The sequence below is a fragment of the Lynx rufus genome, unplaced genomic scaffold (assembly GCF_022079265.1).
Source record: "Lynx rufus isolate CCGP_SWC_20201006 ecotype Redwood Valley unplaced genomic scaffold, mLynRuf1.p SCAF_13, whole genome shotgun sequence".
Classification (NCBI taxonomy): domain Eukaryota; kingdom Metazoa; phylum Chordata; class Mammalia; order Carnivora; family Felidae; genus Lynx; species Lynx rufus.
Genome location: NW_025814827.1, coordinates 49,758,145 through 49,783,386, shown reverse-complemented (window position 1 = coordinate 49,783,386; position 25,242 = coordinate 49,758,145). Strand labels below are relative to the sequence as shown.

Genomic DNA, 25,242 nt, shown 5'->3' with positions numbered 1-25,242 from the left:
TTGAGGTAGGCCTGCATTCTATAATCTTCCCTCTTAGAAAAGCTCTGCTGCATCCCAAAGATTTTGAACGATTGGTTTTCATTTTCATTTGCCACCATGTATTTTTTTTATTTCCTCTTTGATTTCTTGGTTGACCCATCTGCTGTTTAGTGGCTGTTATTTAGCCTCCACATATGTATGTTCTTTCTAGATATTTTCTTGTGGTTGATTTCTAGTTTCATAGCATTGTGGTTACAAAAGATGAATGATATGACTGCAGTCTATTTGAATTTTTGATATTTATTTTCTGGCCTAATACGCATCAACTGGAGAATTTTTTAACTGGAGAATATTCTTTGCGCATTTGATAAGAATGTGTGTTCTGCTGTTTTAGCATGGAATGTTTGGATATATCTGTTATATCCAACTGGTTCAATGTGCCATTCTAAGCCACTCATTTCTTGTTTATTTTTGGTTTGGATGATCCATCCATTGATGTAAGTGAGGTGTTAAAGTCCCTTACTATTATTGTGTATTATTGATTAGTTCCTTTATTATCAACTATTTTATGTATTTGTGTGTGCTCATGTTGGGTGTATACATATTTCCAATTGTTCCTGTTGGATTGTCCTCTTTATTATTATATGGTGTCCTGTGTCTCTTCTTACAGTCTTTGTTTCAAAGTTTAGTGCTCGCTTCGGCAGCACATATACTAAAATTGGAACGATACAGAGAAGATTAGCATGGGCCCTGCGCAAGGATGACACGCAAAGTTTATTTCGCCCATGGGATGCCTGGGTGCCTTGTTGGTTAAGCGTCTCACTTTGACTCAGGTCATGATCTTATGGTTTACGAGCTCCAGCCCTGCATCAGGCTCTGCACTGACAGCCTGGAGCCTGCTTCAGATTCTGTCTTCTCTCTCTCCCCAAAAACAAACATTAAAAAAATAAAGTTTATTTTGCTTAATATAAGTATGCTATCACAGTTTTCTTTTGGTATCCATTTAACATAATAACTTTCTCCATGCTCTTTTAATCTGCAAGTATCTTTCCATCAGAAATGAATCCTTTTAGGCAGCATATAGATGGGTCTTGCTTTTTTAATCCACTGTGTCACCCTGTATCTTTTGTTTGGAGCATTTAGTTTATTTGCATTCAACCTAATTATTGATAAGTATGCATTTATTGCCTTTTGTTACTTTTGTGGTTGTTTCTATAGATTTTCTCTGATTATTCTATTGCTCTCTTTCATGGTGTATTTTCTTTAATGATATACTTGGATTCCTTTCTCTTTATTCTTTACATATCTAGAACTGGTTTTTGATTTGTGGTTACCATTATGTTTGTATAAAACATCATCTTCATATAGTATTCTGTATTAAGTTTAAACCCAGTCTTTACTTGTCTCCCTCCCACGTTGTAGGTACATGGGGATTATATCTTAAATCCTTTTATTTGATGAATCCCTTGACTGATTTTTACAGAAATACTTCTTTTACTTTTTTTTTTTTTTTTACTTTTCATACTTTCTCATTGTGTTCCGTTCCACCCAGAGAGACCTGTTTAATATTTCTTGTACAGCTGGTTTAGTGGTCATTAACTCCTTTGGTTTTGTTTTTTTGAGAAACTCTTTATCTCACCTTCCATTCTGAATGATAGCCTTGAGGGATAGAGTATTATTTGCTGCAGATTTTTCCCTGTGAACACTTTGAATATATCATGCCACTGCCCTGGGGCCTGCAGTTTCTCTTGAAAAATTTGCTAATAGACCTATGGAATTTCCCTTCTAGGTCACTCTCTTCTTTTCCTTAAAATTCTTTATTACTACTTTTTTCTATTTTAATTAATGTATGTATTGATGTGTGTCTCATTGGGTTGATTTTGTTAGGGGGATCTCTATGCTTCCTACTACATCTGTATATATGTTTCCTTCTCCTGGTTATGGAAGTTTTCAGCTGTTATTTCTTCAAATACAATTTATGCCACCTTTCTCTTCTTCTTCTGGGATCCCTATAACACTTAATGGAGTCACTGAGTTCCTTAAGTCTATTCTCATTTTGCATAATATTTTTTCCTCTCCTTTGCTCAACTCAGTTACTTTATATTACTCTTCCAGGTCTTTAATTTGTTCTTGTACCTCATCTATCATCTTTATTTCACCAAGTGTATTTTTATTTTCATTTATTGTGCTGATACATTATGTATGTATGTATGTTTTTTGACACAGAAAGCATCAGCAGGGGAGGGACAGAGGGAGAGAGAATCCTAAGTAGGCTCTTACCAGTCCAGAGCCCAACACAGGGCTTTGTCTCACAATTGTGAGATTATGACCTGAGCCAAAATCAAGAGTCAGATGCTTAACCAACTGAGCCACCCATGTACCCCTCTGATTATTTTTATGGCGTTTTGTTTATTTTTAAGATAGTGCAAGTGAGGGAGGGGCATAGAGAGAGGGAGACAGAGGATCCAAGGAGGGCTCCATGTTGTCAGCAACGAGCCCTATGTGAGGTCCAAACTCACGACCGTGAGATCATGACCTAAGCTGAAGTTGGATGCTCAACCAACTGAGCCACCCAGGTTCCCCCAGGCTTATTATTTTTTAATTCTTTGTTAAGGGTCTCACTGATGTCTTCCAGTGTTTTCTCCAGTCTTCTGAGTAACTTTATGATCATTTTTTTAAGTTCTCTGTCAGATATATGACTTATATCCACTTTACTTTGCTCTCTCCATATGGTTTTGTCATATTATTTCATTTGGGAGAGGTTTCTCTTACTCCTCATTTTGTCTGTATTTCAGTATCTGTTTATGTGTGCTAGGAAAGTCAGCTATTTCTCTTGCACTTAAGCATAATAATCTTATGAAGAAGAGGTACTGTAATGCCCTGCAGTGCAGTGTGCCCTGTTCCCCAGGACCTGATGCTTCAGGGATTGTCTCCTATGTGTGCTGCATGTTCTGTCTGTGCTTTTGAGTCTTTGCCTCTTTTTCCTTCAGTGCAGTTGCTGCAGAAGCTCTCTTTGCCTATTGTGGGCATCAAGGTATGTGGTGGTCTGCTCGTAAAATGAGACCGGCCCCCACCACTGCTGGAACTGACGTTCCACAGAATGCATGACTCAAGAGATGTGGTGTTGGGAAAGTTTGTACAAGTCAGAGGGGCTCACAGTGCTGGGACCGAGATGAGTGTGACCAGTGAAGGATGAATCTGCCAAAATCTGGGGGTGCGGAGGTTGGTTCAAGTAAGTTAGGTAAGGCGTGTCCATTGTTTATGCTGGGGGGGGCAGGTGAGGGAGTAAAAAGATGCCTGCCAGTTCCTTCATTCTAGAAGGGGTTTCCCCATGATTCCCGTCTCTGTGGGCCAGGTTCTGAGATGAGCAAATTACTCTCTTCTGTCTGACCACAGTTTTTTTTCAAACTGCTGATTCTATGCTGGATCTGTGGGAGCTTTCTGTCATGCTGCCTCTTTAAGGGTGGGATTCCACCTTCTAATGCCCTTGGGCTCTCCCAAAGCAGGGACTCATTTTTTAAATTCCAAGCTTTCGGGGGTACCTGGGTGATGCTGTCAGCTCAGAGCCTGGAACCTGCTTCAGACTGTGTCTCCCTCCCTTTGCTCCTCCCCCACTCACACTCTGTGTCTCTCTCTAAAAAATAAGTAAACATTAAAATTTAAAAAATAGGGGCGCCTGGGTGGCGCAGTCGGCTAAGCGTCCGACTTCAGCCAGGTCACGATCTCGCGGTCCGTGAGTTCGAGCCCCGCGTCGGGCTCTGGGCTGATGGCTCAGAGCCTGGAGCCTGTTTCCGATTCTGTGTCTCCCTCTCTCTCTGCCCCTCCCCCGTTCATGCTCTGTCTCTCTCTGTCCCAAAAATAAATAAACGTTAAAAAAAAAATTAAAAAAAAAATTTAAAAAATAAAATAAAATTCCTAACTTTGGGGCACCTGGGTGGCTCAGTCGAATAAGCGTCTGACCCTTGGTTTTGGCTCAGGTTCATGATCTCACAGTTTTGTGAGTACCTGCCCCACATTGAGCTTTGTGCAGGCAGTGTGGAGCCTGCTTGGGATTCTCTCTTTCCTTCTTCCTCTGCCCTTCCCACTGTCTGTGTCTCTCAAAGTAAATAAACTTAAAAATACAATTCCAAACTTTGTGTCCTGCTGGCTTTAAGAACTCATGAGATTTAGCCCCTCTCACTTTCAAAGGCAAATATGGATATTCTTCCTTCATGTCTGTTGGCTCCTCAGTGTGAAAGTCTGTTTTCTGTCCTTCTTTTTGTCACCGGATTCCTCCCCACCATGGACAGCCACAGTCCATTTTACTCCCAGACCATGTCCTAGTCCTCCCTACCTTCCTCCATGTGGCTTCTTCCCTGCCTTTAGTTGTGGGTCTTGTTCTGCCAGTCTTGGAGTCCTTTCCTGGGTTATTTATACTGATCTGGGTGTTATCTAGTTGTATCTGTGAGATGAGGTGAGCTTAGGGTCCTCCTATTTGGCCAGATTCCCAGCCAACCTTCTGGGACCCATCTCTGGGAAACGTGAATATTAAAGGAGATAGTCCCCCAATCCCCCAGTCTCTGGGGAAGGGTAGGAGCCAAATTTCAATGGTGTCATTTAGCGAACACAGATGGCTTTTGCTGTATTTTACCTCTATAAGTTTCCCTGGTTTCCCCCAGTGAATAGCTGAGAAAAATCCCCTCATGTGACCAGAAGGGAGAAAGGAAAGGGAACCCCATCTTTCTTATTATTAATGTGGTGTATCAAACAGATTGATTTGTGGTTGTTGAATCATCTTTGCATCCCTGGTATAAATCCCATCCCATCTTGGTATATGATCCTTTAAATTTATTGTATTTTGTTGAGATTTTTGCATGTGTTTTTATTGGGGACATTGGCTTGTAATTTTCTTGATTTTTTTGTGGTATCCTTTTCTGGTTTTGATATCAGTGTAATGCTGGTTTCATAAAATGAGTTAAAGGAGTTTGGAAGACTTTGAGAAGGATATACATTAAATCTTCCTTGAATGTTTGGTAGAATTCACCACTGAAGACATTTGGTCCTAGATTGTATTGTTGAGAGGTTTTTCAATAGTGGCTCAATCCCTTCGCAAATAATCAGTCTTTTCAAATTTTCCGTTTTATAATTTGGCCTTAGAAGGTTGCATTTTTCTAAGAGTTTATCCATTTCTTTTGTGTTGTCTAATTTGTTGGCATATAATTTATAATTGCTTGTAGTAGTCTCTTATTATTGTACTTCTGTGGTGTCATTTATAACTTTTCTTTCACTTGTGATTTTATTTTAGCCTTAATTTTTTCTTAGTAATTCACCTATGTTTCTTTTCTTTTTTTTTTTTTTTTTTTTTTTTCAGAGAAAGAGCTGTTAGTTTCAGTGGTCTTTTTCTATTGTCTTCAGGCTGTATTTCACTTGTTTCTTCTGTGATCTTTACTATTTCTTCCTTTCTACTAAATTTTCAATTCATTTGCTCTTTTTTTCTAGTTCCTTTAGATATTTAAATTGTTTGTTGGAGATTTCTGTTGTACCTTTCTTGAGGTAGGTCTGTATTGCTATAAATTTACTTCTTAGAACTGTTTTTGCTGCATCACATAGAAGTTGATACATCATATTTTTATTTTCATGTGTCTCTAGGTGTATTTTACTTCTCATTTCATTTTTTTTCTTTGACTCAGTAGTTACACAGTACCATGTTGCTTAATTTCCACATATCTGCAGTTTTTCCAATTTTCTCTTACAATTCATTCTAGGCTCATATAATTGTGGTAGCAAAATATGGTAGATATAATTGGAATCTTTGTTAGTTTATTAAGGCTTTATCTGGTATCCTACTATGTAATCTCACTATGTGTCATGTGCACTTGGGAAAAACATATGCTACTGCTTATTATTGTATTGTCAATTTTATTGTTTTTTAATTTTTTTTTTAATATTTATTTTTGAGACAGAGAGAGACAGAGCATGAACAGGGGAGGGTCAGAGAGAGAGCGAGACACAGAATCCGAAGCAGGCTCCAGGCTCTGAGCTGTCAGCACAGAGTCCGATGCGGGGCTCGAACTCACGAACCGTGAGATCATGACCCGAGCCGAAGTCAGACGCTTAACCGACTGAGCCACCCAGGCACCCTGTATTGTCAATTTTAAACTTTAGGATTGTTAACATCAGAGTACCAAAATACATTAAGATGTATTGAGTGTGTATATTTATAAATCTTCTTGCTTTACTTCTTTATCATTATATAGTGCCCCTTTTGGTCTTCTATTACAATCTTTGTTTTAAGTCTATATGGTCTGATAGGAATATAACTACATGACCTTTCTTTTCTTTCCCTTTGTATGAAATATCTTGTTTTATCTACTCACTTTCAGTGTGTGTGCATGTGTCTTTAGTCTAAGATGAATCTCTTGTATATGGTATGTTGATGTGTTTTGGTTTTATTAATTTAGCCACTATATGTCTTGTTTTGTTGAAGTATAATTAGCATACAGTGTTACATAATTTTTAGGTGTGCAACATATTGATTCAACAATACTCTACAGTATTTAATGCTCAGAATTTTATGGGTAGTCACCCTCTGCCACCAACAGAGTTATTATAATATTATTGAGGATGTATAAGTAAAATCATATGGTGGGTTTGTTTCTGATTTACTTCACTTAGTGTAATATCCTCTAGGTCCATCTGCGGTGTCATAGATAGCAAGAAATCTTTCTTTTTTATGGTTGAGTAATATTCTACTGTATACATATACCACATCTTCTTTATCCATTCACCTTTCAGTAGGCCTTGGGGTTGCTTCCATATCTTTGCTATTATAAATAGTGCTGCAATAAACATAGAAGTGCATTCATCTTTCCAAATTAGTGTTTTCCTTTCCCTTGGGAAAAGTAGTAGTAGTCATAGTCATAGTAATAATCATAGTAGCAGTAGTAGAAGAAAAGTCACCTCATTTGTGGAAATACTGAATCATATGATATTTTTATTTTTAATCTTTGAGAACTTTAAAATGGTTTTCAACAGTGCACATAGGTGTTGGTGAGTATATGGAATAAAATAACCTATTTCCTGTCTTTTTGAGTCTAGCCATTCTGACAGGTTTGAGGTGATAGCTCATTGTGGTTTTGATTTGCATTTTCTGGATGTTTAGCAACATTGAGACTTTTGTTGGACATCTGTACGTCTTCCTAGGAAAAATGGCTATTGAGGTCCTCTGCCCATTTTTAATCAGATTGTTTAGTTTTTCAGTGTCAAGATGTAATCCTTATGGTATATAGAATTTGAAAATATCTTCATCAATTCACTAGGTGCTGTGTTATCTTGTTGACGGTTTCCTTTGCTGTGTATTATCTTTTTTATTTTGTTGTAGTCCCAATAATTTTTGCTTTTGTTTCCCTTGTCTGAGGAGATATATCCATAAATACGTGGATAAGGATGATGTCTGACATATTACTGCCTAATGTTTGTTTTAGGAATTTCATGGTTTCAGATCTCACATTTATGTCTTTATTCTTATGTAACTAAGTGGTCCAATTTCATTCTTTTACACATTGCTGTCCGGCAATATTTTTGGAAAAGACTGTCTTTCCCCCATTGTATATAATTTCCTCCTTTGATTAATTAGCCTATAAATGTAGGTTTATATCTGGGCTCTGCATCCTGTTCATTGATATATGTATCTATAGTTCTGCAAGTATCCTACTCTTTTGATTACTATAGCTTTATTGTAAGCTTAAAATACAGGATTATGATACTGCCAGCTTCACACTTCCCTCTCAAGATTCCTTGGCTATTTGACATCTTTAGTGGTTCCCTACAAATTATAGGATTACTTCAAATTCTGTGAAAAATGCTATGGGTATTTTCACAAGAACTGCACTGATTCTGAGATATTTTGGGGGCAGTATGGACATTTTAGATATATTAATTTTTCCAATCCATGAGTATGGTATATCTTTGCAATTATTTGTCTCATCCTTAATTCCTTTCATCAGTGTATTACAGATTTCAGAGTATAGATCTGGCACCTCTCCAGTTAAGTGTATTTCCAGGTATTCTTTTCAGTGCAACCATTAATTAGACTTTCTTAATTTTTCTTTCTGCTACTTAGTTTTTAGTGGAAAGCAATGCAGAATATTTCTGTATATTAATTTGGTATCCTGCAACTTCACAGGTTTCATTTATCAGTTCTAATAGTTTTGTTGGTGGAATCTTTAGAGTTGTCTGTATATAGTATCATGTCCTGTGCAAATAAAGACAGTTTCATTTCTTACTAATTTGAATGCCTTTTATGTCTTTTCTTGTCTGATTGCTATGGTAAGGAGTTCCAGTACTATATTGAATAAAACTTATGAGACTGGAGATCTTGTCTTCCTTTAAGATCAGGAATAAAAGATTTTAGCTTTTCAGCATGGATTATGATGTTACCATTGGGCTTTTCCTGTATGGTTTTCATTATGTTCAGGCATGTTCCCTCTGAACCCACTTTTTTTTAGTAGAGAATTTTTATCATGTCTGGATGTTATATTTTGGCACATGACTTTTCTGTATCTATTGAAATGATCATAGGGTTTTAATCCTTTCTCTTGTTAACGTGATGTGTCACATTGATGTACAAATATTGAACCACACTATCATTCTTTGAATCTATCCAATGTGATTATGCTGTCATTAAAAACTTTTTCTTGTTCTACTTGGTTTGCTAATATTTTGTTGAAGATTTTTGAATCGAAGTTTATTGGAAATACTAGCCTGTAGTTTTCTTTGTAGTGTCTTTGTCTGTTTTTGGTATGTCGGTAATGCTGGCCTGATTGAATAAATTTGGAATAGTTTGAGAAGAACAGGTATTAACTTTATATATAAAGACATCTGGTCCTAGACTTGTGTTTGTTGGGAGTTTTTTTTTTATTAGCATTGGAATTGAATTGGTAATTGGTCTGTTCAATTTCTTCCTAATTCTGTTTTGGAGGGTTACGTGTTTCTGGGAATTTATTCATTTCTTCTAGGTTGTCCAAGTTATTGGCATTTAATTTTTCATAATATTCTTTTATCCTTTGTATTTTGTGGTGTTGGTTGTTAGTTTTCTTCCCTTTCTTATAATAACTGAGTCATTTCTCTTTGTTTAATGAATCTGGCTAAATGTTTACCAATTTTATCTCTTAAAGAACTTGTTGGTTCATTGATTTTTTTAAAAAAGTCTTTCATATACTTCTGCTTTGAGCTTTATTATTTCCTTTCTACTACTATTGGGGCAATGCTTGTTATTTTTTAAGCTCATTTAAGTGTATGTTTAGATTGCTATTTTCTTGTTTCTGAAGTATGCCTATCACTTTCTGCTTCTCTCTTATCACTGCTTATATTGTATCCCAAAGATTTTGGACCATTGTATTTTTATTTCCACTTGTCTCCATATATATTTTCATTTTTCTCTTTGATTTCTTGGATGACTCATTTAGGATTTAGTAGCATGTCATTTAGTCTCCCTATATTTGTGGGGTTTTTTTCCAATTTTTTTCTTGTAGTTTATTTCTATTTGATTTCTACTTTCATGTGCTAGTGGTTAGAAAAGACTCTAGATAAGATTTCAATCTTCTTAAATATTGAGATTTGTTTTTTGGCTTAATTTCTAATCTATCATGAAGAATATTCCATATGTACTTGAAAAGAATACATATTCTTGTTTTGGATGGAATATCCTGCACATATTGATTAAGTCCATCTGGTCCAATGTATAATTAAAAGTCACTGTTTCCTTGTTGACTTTCTGTCTGAAAGATCTATGCATTGATGTAAGTGGGGTGTTAAAGTCCCTACTATTATTATATTACTGTCCATTTCTCACTTTATGTCTATTCATATTTGCTTTATATGTCTAGGTGCTCCTATGTTAGATGCATAGATATTTATGTATATGTGTGTGTTTAGGTCTGATTTGAGTCTTTTTATAGGAAGCATACTGTTGTGGCTAAGTAGAGGTTGCCTTCAGAACAATGGGCTGCAATGACCTACTTTGCCTGCTGTGTGTTTGGTTCCTGTGCTTTTGAGAGCCATCTCTTGGGTCACCACAGGCTTGTTGGTATGTAGGGCTTGCTTCCTGTGTGGCCACTGAAGATTCAGGGTTGCTGCAACAGCAGGCAGATAGGCATGGTGATGTGTGAGCCTATTTCCCTCTCTCCCCAACACTAGAGTCACTTTGGAATGGTGCTAGCCCTAGTTTAGGCTGTAGTGTGTGGTGGGGCAGTAGCTATTTTGGAGGAATGCCTGCCAAGACTGTAGGTTTGATGAATCATAGGGTATTAGCAAGGTTAATGGAGAGGGTTAACACTGACTCCTGCAAGCATCAACTATCTCTGCTGGTAGGCTTTTCTTTTCCCCTCCCTAGCTCTCTTGTTCCTGGAGAAATCTAAGGATCTCTGCCCCTTTAGCACATGTCATAAGATTAGTGAATAAGCCACCTTCACATACACTTCAGGCACTTTTCAAACTGCTGCTTCTGTAATATGTCTTGGGTAGTGTTATTAGTATGCTGGCCCTTTAAGAATAGCACTCTGGGGACACCTGGGTGGCTCAGGTCATGATCTCACAGTTCATGGGTTTAAGCCCTGCATCGGGCTCTTTGCTGACAGCACAGAGCCTGGAGCCTACTTTGGATTCTGTGTCTCCCTCTCTCTACTCCTCCCTCACTCACAGTCTCTCTCTTTCTCAAAAATAAACAAACATTAATATTAAAAAAAGAATAGGTACCCTGTTTTCTATTACCATCTTGCACTCCTGTAGTTAAGCCCCACTGGGTTTTCAAAGCCCAGTATTATAGGGATTCATCTTCCCAGTGTGGGACCCCAGTGCCGGGGGTGCCCAGTATGGGTTTGGTGCTCTCACTTCTCCATGTTTCTGCAATCCCTCCCATTTGTGTGTTTGTGGTTGCTACAGATTTGTTTGCCAACTGCATCACTGTATCTCCCTAATTAGCTGTGGAAAGTCTGTATTGCCAGCATCAGGTCATTTTCAGAGTTAGTTGTAAAGATATAGCTGTTACCTCATTGTGTCTATTAGATCAGGTAGGTTCAGGATCCTCCTACTCTGCCATCAGCTCTCTCCCACACTATCTTTTGATGCAACAATTTCGTCTATTTACGTTGAAAGTAATTATTGATAGGTATGTACTTACTGCCATTTTGTCAATAGTTTGCTGTCCCTTTTTTGGAGTTCTTCTATGTTCTTTTGCTTTTCTATTTCTCTCTTTTGTGGTTTGATGGCTTTCTTTTAAGAAAAATTTCTATTTAGACAGAGCACAAGCAGGGAAGAGGGAAGATTTAATCCATGGATGCAAGATTGGCTCAATATTTGCACACCAATCTATATCAAAAATCACATGATGCTGGGATCATGACCTGAGCCAAAATCACCAGTCAGCTGCTCAACTGACTGAGCTACCCAAGTACCCTGATGGCTCTCTTTAGTGTTACATTTATATTTTTTCATTTTTTTGACCGTAAGATTTTGCTTGCTGATTACCATGAGGTGTTATTATCTATAGTTAAGAGTCTGTTTTATGGTTTGGCTTTTTTTCCTTTCCCCTCTGTTCATTTGCTTTGTTTCTTAAATTCCACATGTAAGTGAGATCATTCCACGTGTAAGTGAGAGTATTTGTCTTTCTCTGATTCATTTTGCTTAGTATCATACACTCTAGCTCCATTTGTGCCATTGCAAATGGCAAGATTTCTTTCGTTTTGATGGCTAATACTCCATTGTATTTATATATACCACATCTTCTTTATCCAAATGTGGATGGACATTTGGGCTCTTTGCATAATTTGGCTATTGTTGATAACGTTGCTACAAACATCAGGGTGCATGTCCCCCCTTGGAATCAGTATTTTTGTATTCTTTGGGAAAATATCTATTAGCACAATTAGTGGGTCATAGAGTAGTTCTATTTTTAACTTTTTGAGGAACCTCCATACTGTTTTTCCTGAGTGGCTACACCCTTTTACATGTCTACCAGCAGTGCAAGGGGTTACATTTTCTCCCCATTCTCACCAACATCTGTTGTTTGCTGTGTCATTAATTTTAGCCATTCTAAGAAGCATGAGGTGGTACCTCATTGTGGTTTTAATTTGTATTTCCCTGATGTTGAGCATCTTCTCATGTGTCTGTTAGCCATCTGTATGTTTTCTTTTGAAAATTGTCTATTCATGTCTTCTGCCCATTTCTTTACTGGATTATTTGTTTTCTGAAATTCTTTATAGATTTTGGATACTAGCCCTTTATCAGTTATGTCATTTGCAAATATCTTTCTCATTCTGTACGTTGCTTTTTAGTTCTGTTGACTGTTCCCTTCACTGTGCAAAAGCTTTTTATCTTGATGAAGTCCCAATAGTTCATTTTTGCTTTCAGAGATGTGCTTAGTAAGAAGTTGCTATGGCTGATGTCAGAGAGGTTGTTGCCTGTGTTCTCCTTTAGGACTTTGATTTCTTTAAATATTGGTAGACAGGCAATAGAGTTAATACATAGTCTCAAATTATTCCAAAAAATTGAATTTGCAAGTTTTCTTCTTCTTCCTATGAGGCCTACATTAATTATCCTGATACAAAACTATGAAAAAGAAAACTACAGGACAATGTCTCTGATGATCTTAGATGAAGAAATCCTCAATAAAATACTAGCAAACTGAATTCAACAATACATTAAAAAATAATACACTATAATCAAGTGAGATTTAATCCATGGATGCAAGATTGGCTCAATATTTGCACACCAATCTATGTCAAAAATCACATTAACCAGAGGAATGATAACAATTATAAGATCATCTCAGTAGAGCTAGAAGTATCATTTGTAAAAATACAGCATTCATTCATGATAAAAACTCTTAACAGGGTAAAGTAGGTTTAGAGGGAACATATGTTAACATAATAAAGTCGATATAGGAAAAACCAAGAACTTCTCTCTTAAGATCAGAAACAAGACAAGAATATCTACTCTCATGACTTTTATTCAAAATAATACCAGACTCCTTGCCACAGCAATCATATAAAATATATAACGCATCCAAATTGGCAAGAAAGAGGTAAAACTGTCACTATTTGCAGATAAGATGATACTATATATGAAAAACCCTAAAAACTCCACCGAAGCACTATCTGAACTAATTAATAAGTTCAGTAATGTCACATGACACAATAAACAGAAATCTGTTGCATTTCTATACACTAATAATGAAGTAGCAGAAAGAGAAATTAAGAAAACAATTCCACTTATTATTGCATCAAAGTAATAAAAGACCTAGGAATACACTTAACCAATGAGGTAAAAATCTGTACTCTAAAAAGCAGATGGAAAGATAAACCATACTCATGGATTAGAAGAACCAATACCATGAAAATGTCCATACAGCCCAATGAAAACTACAAATCCAATGCAATCGCTATCAAAATGCCAACATTTTTTATGAATCCTAAAATTTGTATGGAACCACAAAAGACCCCAAATGGCCAAAGCAATCTTGAAAAGAAGAACAAAGCCAGAGATATCATAGTCCCAAATTTCAAGATATACTACAAGGCTGTAGTAATCCTAACAATATGGTACTTGCACAAAAACAGACACATAGATCAATGGAACAGAATAGAGAGTCCAGAAATAAACCCACACTCTTACAGTCAGTTAATCTTTGACAAAGGAGGCAAGAATATTTAAAGGGAAAAGACATCTCTTTAACAAATGGTACTGGGAAAATAGGATAGCTACATGCAGAAGAATGAACTAGATCACTTTCATACATCATATACAAAGATAAACTCAAACACCTAAATGTGAGTTCTAAAACCATGAAATTCCTAGAATATAGGTAATATTTTTTTACATTGGCCATAGAAATATTTTTCTAGTTTTATCCCCCCAGCAAGAGAAATAAAGGCAAAATTAAACTATTGAGACTACAGCAAAATAAAATGCTACTGCACAGCAACATAAACCATTAACAAAACAAAAAGCAAACCTATGGAATGAAAGAAGATATCATTTGCAAATGATATATCCCATAAAGAATTAATATCCAAATGTATAAAGAACGTATAGAAGTTAACACCAAACTATCCCATAAATAATCTGATTATAAAATGGGCAGAAGACCTAAACAGACATTTTTCCAAAAATAGACATGCAGATTGCTAACAGACACATTAAAAGAGCTCAGCAACACTAATCATCTGGGAAATGCAAATTAAAAACATAAGGAGATGTATCCTTATTGCTATCAGAATGGCTTTTATCAAAAACACAAGCAACAGGCATTGGCAAGAATGTGAAGATTGCACTGCTGGTGGGAATTTACATTGGTGCAGCCACTGTTGAAAACAGTACGGAAATTTCTCAAAAAAATTGAAAACAATTACCATATGATACAGTAGTTCCACTAGTAGGTATTTACCCAAGGAAATGAAAACACTAATTTAAAAAGATACATGCACCCCATGTTAATTTCAGCATGATTAACAACAGCCAAGATACAGAAGCCACCTAAACATCCAGAGATCAATGTATAAAGATGTGGTGTATATATACACAATGGAATAGTACTTGGCCATGAAAAAAAAGAAATCCTGCCAACTGCAACAACGTGGATGAACTTAGAGGGGATAATGGTCACTGAATTAAGTCAGTTAGTGCAAGATATCCTATGACTTCACTCATGTGGAATTTAAGAAATGGAACAAAAGAGACAAAACCAAATCTTAAATACAGAGAATTGGTCATTGCAGATGGGAGGTGGAGTAGGGGAATGGGTGAAATAAAAGGGAGGAAGAGTATACTTACCTTGGGGCAGGTGATTCAGTTAGTTGAGCATCTGACTTTGGATTTCTGATCAGGTCATGACCTCCGTGTCATGGGATTGAGCTCTGTGTCAGCTTATTTTAAAAATAGGTATTTTCTATGAATAGGTGTATTTATGTTGCATGCCCAGCATAGTTCAGCCAACGGTTGTTCTCTTAGTCATTTAGAAATTCAAACTGATTGTGACTTCATTTTAAAGTAGGGGGAAGAGGATACAGATATTAATGTTTCCTTGAGGAAACTGTGTATCATATCTTCTTAAATTTCATTGGGTAAATCAAAATTCCATCCTCACACACAGCCTAAAAATGAATTGATGTTCTATCTTTCCATGTTTGTTATACAGAATGATGATATAGGGATGAGTCAGTGGATTATGATAGTCACTAATGCTTTATACCAAATACTTTCTCTGCTTTCCAGGCAGACCTCACCCCTTGAAGTTAAATATCATGGATGGCTTCAATGAAATAGGCATGAAAGTGATATTAAGGCAGATGCTTAAAGATCCGGGAAACAATTACCTACTCTCTACCATCCTCTCATACCATGTTCCACGAAAATCCATCAACCTGAATCCAGGGGTGAGGATGAAAGAAAATATTAAGGGACATACAAGATGAGTGAGAAATAATTCTTTGTTTCTTAGAGTTACTAAATTATTTGTTTTGTGTTGACTGTTACGCATATAGCATAACAAACCCATGAATGTTTTTATTCCAAAATGACAACATATAAATGAAAAGCCAGAAATATTACCTACATTACTTAATAATTTATTTTTATTTGGAATTTAAAAACAAATATTTTTCGTATACTAAAAAAATCAAGTTTAGTTTTTCTTTTCCTCTTTTTCAAAATGCATTTTTCATGCCAAAATGGATTCTATTTCAAAAATGTTATTTATTTGGGGCACCTGGGTCACTCAGTCAGGTAGGCTTCAGACTCTTGATTTGGGCTCAGGTCACAATCTCATAGTTTATGAGAGGAAGCCCTGCATCTGGCTCTGTGCTGACAGCAAGGAGCCTGCTTGGGATTCTCTTTCTCCCTTCTCTCTCTGCCCCTTCCTTGCTCATATGCACACACACTCTCTCTCTCAAAATAAATAAATAAATGTTATAAGTGTTATTTATGTTCAGTTTTATCATTAAGAGCAACAGTTTACAAACCTGGATACTTGAAAACAGGGATAGGATCTTAGCACAGTGATTTTTCTTAAATAATAATGCATAGAGATTTTTTTAAATTTAATCTTACCATGTTGACCATTTTTCACCTTAACTAAACTTTTTATAGGCTTCTTCCTGATACTGGGCCCTGACGTCTTTTGTTTTTAGGGTATTTTCTTTAGAAAACATTTTACAAGCCTGTCGTCAGTTTTACAACCCACAAATGTGTATATTAAGGACCTGGGAGCCACTGCTTTGAAGGTAGTCATTATGTAAGATAAGTTCCCTTATCTTCCAGTCTCTGTTGGGATAAGAGTCTAACTTTGTTGGGTGCCAATTAGCAAATACTGATGGCCTAACCCCATTGAAATATAGTTCTTAATTTGCAACTAACTCAAAGTTCTTACAGCATTACCCATTGATCAACTTCCTCCCTGATGTACCCTCATACTTCTCCACTAGCACACCTCTGACTTTAAAACCCCTCCCATCAGTGGATTTGAGTTTAGACTGCCTTCTTCCCTCTCTTCTTTATACAATAGCCTTGGATGATACCTTTGACAATTTTTGCTTTACAATATGTATAATTTATTAACACAGTGCATGGCAGCATAATACCTTTCAATTATAGTCCTGTTTTCACACTATCAATATTAATTTAGTAATATATACAACTTTACCAGTAAAGATTTCTCTTTTTTTGTTATTTTAAACCATCATGAAAAAGAAGGAGGAAGGACACTCAAAAAAATTGCCAGTAGTGAATATCTAAGGCAGAGACAAAGGATCACAGTGTTTTCTAGGAGATCTAAAGTATCATTGGCTTAAGGTCCAAGATAGGAAGACCTGGAACTCACCCCCTCTCTTGGACACATGGAATCTACACCTACACATAGAGAAACTCTTCCTGAAATGCTGAGGGGTGATGGAACAGTCCTTGCACAACACAGGGAAGAGGGACCACATAGAGAATGGCAGGAGAGATGGAAGCATGGAAACTCCATTCCCAGGAGGGAATCGTATCACTGAGGGGTTCATGTGCAGACTCACCCAGCATGCAGCACAGCAAAAAACAAAAACACAGTAGCTTAAAGGAAATTAGACCATAAGTGAACAAAATCCATTTACTAAGCCTGGAGTGTCCACCAAGCATGGGAAACTACTGAAGCTCTCTGTGGGGATGGAGCTGTTGGTGAGTACCTTCGCTTATGTTCCCTCTTCCCCATGATAGTGCAGACTGGTGCAGGGTCCCAGTGCTAGAGCTGGATTGCCACCTCACTGACCCCCGGTTCCCTAGCCCACACCAGCTCCCACTGTCTTACCAAGGCAGGCCAAGCACAAAGCACCTTGAGACACCACAGCCCATGTCTGGCTCACCTCCAGCACGAGGCATCCTCTCAGGGTATCTCCTGTGCAAAGTATTCTGCTTCATGTCTACTACAGCTCCAGCCAGCCAGTCGAAGCTGGTAGGCATCTATGTCAACACAGGGGAGACTCCTACACAAGCCCACTTCTTCAAGACTGGGAGAAGTTGTTGTTTTGCCTAACTCATAGAAACACACACAGACAAACACAATGAAAGGATAGAAGCATATGCTTCAAATGAAAGAACAAGACACAATTTCAGAAAAAGACCTAAAACTTGATGAAGTGTTCAAAGTAATGGACATAAAAACGCTCACTGGACTTGAGAGTAGAATGGATGAACTCAGAACATCAACAATAGATTCAAAAAAATATAAAAAGGAACCTAGCAGAGGTGAACTATAAAATAAATGAAAACTACATGAGAGGGAATCAACAGATGAGAGGGTGCACAAGAAGGGATCAGCAATCTGAAGGAGATGGTAATAGTAGGAACCAACAAAACAATAATAAAAAATGAGAATACGTTAAGACACCTCTGGGACAACATCAAGTGTACTAAACATTGCATTATAAGGGTCCCAGAAAGATAAGAGAGAAAGGGACAGAAAACTTTTGAAGAAGTAATAGCTGAAAAATTACCTAATCTGTGGAAAGAAACAAACATCCAGGTTCAGGAAGCACAGAGAACACCAAAAAAGATGAACCCAAATAGGTCCACAACAACACATGATAATTAAAATGGCAAAGATTGATGCAAGAATCTTAAAAACAGCAAACAGTTCCATAAAACTATTAGCTGTTTTTGGGTTTTTTTTTTTCAGCAAAAACTTTGTATTATGTCACTCCTTTCTGGCCTGCACAAAGTGCTGAAAGAAAAAAAATCTTACAATCAAGATGACTCTAACTAGCAAAATAAGCACTCAAATGAAGGAGAAATAAAGAGTTTTCCAGATAAACAAAAGTTAAAGAAGTTCAGCAACACTAAACTTGCCAAACAAGAAATTTTAAAGGGAATTCTATAAGCAGAAGAGGCCATAACCAGAAATGAAAAAATTATGACAGAAGAAAATTTCACTAGCCAAAGCAAAAATTGACTAAAGGTAGTAGATCAATCATTTTAAAGCTACTTTAAAGGTTAAAAGACAAAGGTAGTAAAATAAATTATCTCAACAAAAATTAGTCAAAGGATACACAAATTAAAAATATGTAAAATATGAAATTATATAAATAAAATGTGGAGGAGGAAAAAGAGGAATAAAATGCAGTTCTTTTAGAATGTGTTCGCACTTCGGTGACCACTAATTTAATAAAGACTGCTATATACTTAGGATATTATATATGAACCTCATGCTAACTCAAACCCAAAACTTATAATATGTACAAATATAGAGAGAGGAATGCCACCATAACATTAAAGAAAGCCAACAATCACAAGGAGACACAGCAACAAAAGAACTATAAAACATCCAAAAAAACCAAAACAAAACTGTAGTAAGTACATATGTAACAATATTTACTTTAAATGTAAACTGGCTAAATGCTCAAATCAAAAGACATATTCTGACTGAATGGATTAAAAAACAAAAACAGGCCCATCTGTATGCTGCCTAAAAGAAACTCACATCAGACCTAAAGAAATATACAGACTGAAAGTAAAGGGATTTACAGAGACATACCCAAATGCAAGTGGAAAAAAAAAAAGCTGGGGTAACAATACTTCTATCACACGAAAGAGACTTTAAAGCAAGGTGCCTCTGTTGGTAGAGCATCGGGCTCTTGATTTTGGCTCAGGTCATGACCCCAGGGTCATGGGATCAAGCCCTTCATCAGGCTCTGCACTGAGCGTGAAGCCTGCTTAAGATTCTTTCTGTCTATCTGCCCCTCTCCCCTGTTCGTGCTCATTTTATAAAATTAATAAAATAAAAAACAAAGATAGTAACAAAAGACAAAGGCATTAAATAATGACAGATTAATCCAACACCAGTATATGACAATTATAAATATCTATGCACTCAACATAGGAGCACCTTAAAAAAAGTAAGTATTAACAGATATAAAGAGAGAAAGTGACAATAATAGTAGAAGACTTTAATACCCCATTTACATCAATGGCTAGATCTAGACAGAAAATCAACAAGGAAACAAAGGTTTTGAATGACACATTAGACCAAATGACTTAACAGATGTTTACAGAACATTCCATCCCAAAACAACACAATACACATTCTCTTCAAGTGACATTGTACATTCTCCAGAATAGTTCAAATATTAAAACCTAAAACCATGAAAAGCCTTAAAGAGAATAGTGGCAGTTATCTCTTGAACATAAGAGTCTGCAATATGTTTCTGGATGTTTCTCCTCAGGCAAAGGAAACAAAAAAATAATGATAAATAGTTGGCTACATCAAACTAAAAAGTTTTTTTTTTTCAGCAAAGGAAACATCAAAACAAAAGGCAGCCTAGTGAAATGAGAAGATATTTGCAAGTTATATATCCAGTAAGTGGTTAATACCCAAAATATATAAAGAATCCATAAAATTAAACATCAAAAAAGTCCAAATAATTAAAAAAATGTATAGAAGACCTCAATAAACATTTTTGCAAAGAATACATCCAGTCAGCACACATGAAAAAATGGTCAACATTTTTCAGGGAAATAAAAAACAAAACCACAATATGTTATCCCATTACACCAGCCAAAATGGCTAAGTCAAAACCAACCAAACAAACAACCAAGAGCTGGCAAGGATGTGGAGAAAATGGGAAACCTTGTGCACTGTTGGTGGGAATCTAAGTTCATGCAACCATAGGAAAACGTACATAGGTTCCTGAAAAACTTAAAAACAGAAATACCATGTGACTCAGGAATTCTGCCTCTGGGTATTTCCCCAAAGAAAACCAAAACACTAATTTGAAATGATATATGCACCCTTATGTTCAATGCAGCCAAGATATGGAAGTGACCCAAGTACCCATCCATAGATAAGTGAATAAAGAGCTCAGGGATCACAAAATTAATATCATTAAAATGTCAAATCAATCTTTAGATTCAATTCAATCCCTATCAAAATACCAGTAATATTTGTAACAGAACTGGAACAAATAATCCTAAAATTTGTGTGGAACCACTAAAGGCCTTGAATAGCCAAAACAATTTTGAGAAAGAATAACAAAACTGGAGGTATCATAATCCTAGGTCCTAAACTATGCTAAAAAGGCTAAGTGATTTAAATAGTATGGTATTGCTACAAAGGTAGACACATAGACCAATGGATCACAGAGTCCAGAAGCAAACCCACACTTATATGCTCAATTAGTCTACAACAAAGAAGGCAAGAATGTGTAATGGGAAAAAGACAGTTTTTTCAATAAATGGTTTCGGCCAGCTACATGAAAAAAAATGAACTAGGACCACTTTCTTCTACTACACACAAACAGCATACTCTATGTATTCAACGCCTAAATTTGGGTATTTCCCCAAAGAAAACCAAAAAACTAATTTGAAATGATATGTGCACCCTTATGTTCACTGCAGCCAAGATATGGAAGTGATCCAAGTACCCATCCATAGATGAAGTGGTATATATACACAAAGTTATATTGCTCAGTCAGAAAAAAGAATCAAATCTTGCCATTCATGACAAGATGATGGACCTAGAAGATATTATCCTGAGTGAGTTAAGTCAGAAAGGGACAAATACCATATAATTTCATTTATATGTGGAATCTAAAAAACAAATACAACACAGAATCAGATAAATAAATACAGTGAAAAAACCTGGTAGATTTTAGGGGAGTTTTTATGTGTGAAATAAGTAAAGGCAAGTAAGGGGTACAAACTTCCAGTAATAAAATAAATAAGTCACAAGGATAAAAACTACAGGATATGGAATATAGTCAACATTATTTAATAACTTTTAATTGTGACAGATGGGAACTACATTTATCATGGTAAGCATTTTATAATGTATATACTTGTTAAATCACTATGTTGTGAACCTGAAATGAATATTCTATGTCAACTATACCTGCGTTAAAAAAAAACTGAACTGAAAAAACCTTGAATTATTATTAGCTGAAATAGGAAGAGAGTGTTTTTATGTATGCCCTAGTGTGTATTTATACATTTGCCACAGACACATAAACACTGGACCATATCAGACTTTACTATGAATCAAAGATGCTGCCTTATTTGGTCATAAGCAGAATTATTCCAGTTCCTGAACATTCTCCCTAACATGGAATTTTAATGGAAAATTTAAATAGCAGGATGGTAGTTGGGTATATGATTTTCACAAATAAAGTTAAAATTGTGTACTGTTAATATACTACCTTGAAGTATGTATTAAGACTATTTCTTAACTATTTTAGTCTGTATTTTATAACATTTTTTTTTTTACTTCTCGAAACTTGTCAGAGTTCAAAACTGTTTTCATTGGTATGTAGGCAAATAAGATGTTTGAAACTGAGTGTTGCCAGTGATACCTGCCAAATTTAATCATATATATGTAAAAATATTTTTATAAGTTTTATATAATTTTTATATTTTATAGTTATATATTTAGTTTATATAAATTATAAACTTATATTTAAAATATTAAAACTATATATAAATTACATAGTTATATATTTATATAGTTATATACACATAATTTTTATAATTTTACATAATTTTATAATTTATAAGTTGCACTGTCAATCAAATTTTAAAACTTTTAGTCAGTTTGAAGCATCTCTGTGCATCACATATTAAACCACTTAACCTACATATAATACAGTAGAGAGTTGAAGAATTCTAACTTATCAAGCACAACTTGGAACTGTCTGTGGTCAGTAATTACTTTAATCAAGATGCGGCAATTTTATTGTGAAATAGTTACCATTGAATGTGGCAATTTATACCTCAAGTAAAAGTCTGCCAAATGTCACCACCTCAGACTTAAGTGACAAGATGTATAACACAAAAATCACATCTGTGATCAGACTTAACTGATTTTAAATAGATTACTTAATTTCAAGATGAGCCACAACACAAAAAAATTTCATCATTGTTACAGAGCCTAGCTAGTTAACTCTGTGGTTTGTTTATAAACAATCTGGATTGGTTTATAGTTGTGAAAGGAAAGCACTTGTCAGTCAACGTTTTATACAAGTTGGTCTTTATGTTCCTCAACACATCTTCAATAAATTAAACAACAGTGTATCCATTACATCTATATTTGCATATTCTTGTTTGCATGTATTTGTTTCTGCAGTAAGAGATCATCTTTTATAAAATATTGTAAAAAAATTGTTATGCTTGAATAAATGTGTTCATAACTTTCCAATTGAACAATATATCCGTTCCAAAAAAAAAAAAAAGAATTACTAAGAGATTAGATAACTAGCTGGATAGTTAGGTAGATATTGATATAGAGCTAATATAACATAGATACACATATCTATATATCATATTCAAAATTCTATGTTATATTATGATATATAGATCTATCTATCCATGTATTTGTCACAATCTTTTTTTTTTTTTTTAGAAATTTTTTGTTAAAAAAATCCTAACGATTCCTTTTTTGTTGCATGTGGGATATCATAAGTAAATATATACATATTTGTTTTCAAGTTCTTATTGTGGGTACATCAATTGATGGATAACTGTTTAATAGGATACTATAATAATTGGTGAAAACCTGGTAAAATTGCTAAATTTTAATAGATTCTGACAGTGTGCTAAAATACATCATCATTATCAAACATTTTTACTGACTTGGGAAATATTTGTTTGAAATTATAGAAAAAGGTATAACTACATTTATTTTTTCTTATATTTTCTTCTATATCAACTCCATGTTAAATGGAATATATAAAGTTTAGAACATAAAGTTTAATAAATCTTATATATAACCTATTTAATACATAAAGTTTACATTACACTGCTTTGATTTTCACTTTCCCCACTAAAGCATCTGCAATTTATGTTTAAGAAAATAGTTTATGTCTGATCTCTTACTGAATATGTGATATAGGAGGTTCTGTCACAACTGTAATATGTCACTTAACAAATTTCTATCTCTACTGTGTTTGGAGAATTCTACTTATTATTATATGTACATAATACATATATTTCAATATTTTTACTAATCTTAAAATCTATTCAATTAATTGTTTACTATTAGAGAAGTATTTACTGTAATTTAAGATTATAAGAAAACTTTACTTTTTTGAGAGAGAGAGAGAAAAAGCATCTTAAGCAGGCTCCACACGCAGTGTGGAGCTCAAGCCCATGAACCTGGGATCATGACCTACGTGGAACTCAAGAGTCAGACACTCAACTGACTGAGCCACCCAGGCACCCCCCAACTTTTTTTTGAGAACTTTACATTTTGATATAATTTTAGCCTTACAGAAAAATTGCAAGTAGAGCACAAAGAGTTCCCAAATGCTTTTCATTTTTCATTTTATATATTTGCTTTATTCTCTCTCATCTCTTCAATGCATATGTATGTGAATTTTTTTTCCTGAGACATCAGAATGAGTTAAAGACACAACATCATCCTTTTATTCTTAAGTAGTTCAGTATGTACTTCCTAAAACTGTGGAATTCTATATAATCACAGAATTGTCAAAATAAGAAACTTAACATTGATATTGTACTACTATCCAATATAAAGACTTCATTGATATTTTGCCAAGTGTATCAATTGTCTTTTACTATGAAAGAAAATATAAGAGAATGGGTTACATTACATTGTCATGTCTCTCTTGTTTCTTTTATTTTGAATCATTTCCTATATTTCTTTATACTTCTTGACCTTGACCTATTTGAAGACTATAGGCCAAGTATTCTATAGAACTACTCTCAGTTTAGGTTTACTTCATGTTTCCTCATGATAAGATCCAGCTTATTCCCTTTTGGCCAGGATACCACAGAAGCCATCCTAAGTTCTTTACCTGGCATCATATTAGAAAAAGCACTTTCTGTCAGTAGTCTTGTTACTAAAAAGTTGTATTTGATAATTTGCTTAAGTTCATACCTACCAAGTTCACCCCTATTTTTACTTTTTGTCATTAATGAGTATGATTTGGAGATATGCTTTGAAAACAATATCCTGTAACGGTTCCAAATTTTATCCATTAATTGTTGCATCCATTGATAATTCTTTTTTTTTTTTAATTTTTTTTCAACGTTTTTTTATTTATTTTTGGTAAAGAGAGAGACAGAGCATGAACGGGGGAGGGGCAGAGAGAGAGGGAGACACAGAATCGGAAACAGGCTCCAGGCTCTGAGCCATCAGCCCAGAGCCCGACGCGGGGCTCGAACTCCCGGACCGCGAGATCGTGACTTGGCTGAAGTCGGACGCTTAACCGACTGCGCCACCCAGGCGCCCCCATTGATAATTCTTAAATTAATATGATGATGTTTGAAAACAGTTATTCTCTACTTACATTATTCTTTCTACATCGTTTAGTTGATTTTCTATTAGGAAAATCTTTCTCTTTTACCACTACTGATTAAATAATATTTCTATGGTTTTGTGGATTCTAATTTTACTCTATAAAGTATAATGCATTATAATCATTTGTCATTTTGTTTCTCCAGCTATCTCATATTTGGCCAGTGATATTCTGTTTAAAATAGCCCTGGTATCCTCTCTCTTTTTTTTTTTTTTTTTTTGGGAGGCAGAGGGCTTCTTTAAAATTTAAATTCAAGTTAGTTAACATACAGTGTAGTCTTGGCTTCAGGAGTAGAGCACAATGATTAATCTCTTACATATGACACCCAGTGCTCATCCCAAAAAGCACCCTCCTTAATGCCTAACACTCATTTAACCCATTCCCCCATCATCGCCCATCTAGCAACCTTTTGTTTATTCTTTGTATTTAAAAGTCTCTTAACATTTGCCTG

The 25,242-nt window shown here is 35.3% G+C and overlaps 1 pseudogene; it reads left to right on the top strand.

Annotated features, from left to right (window-relative positions):
* Positions 1 to 667: 667 nt before the first annotated feature.
* On the top strand, positions 668 to 759 carry LOC124508981 (uncharacterized; annotated as a pseudogene).
* The last annotated feature ends 24,483 nt before the right edge of the window (positions 760 to 25,242 follow it).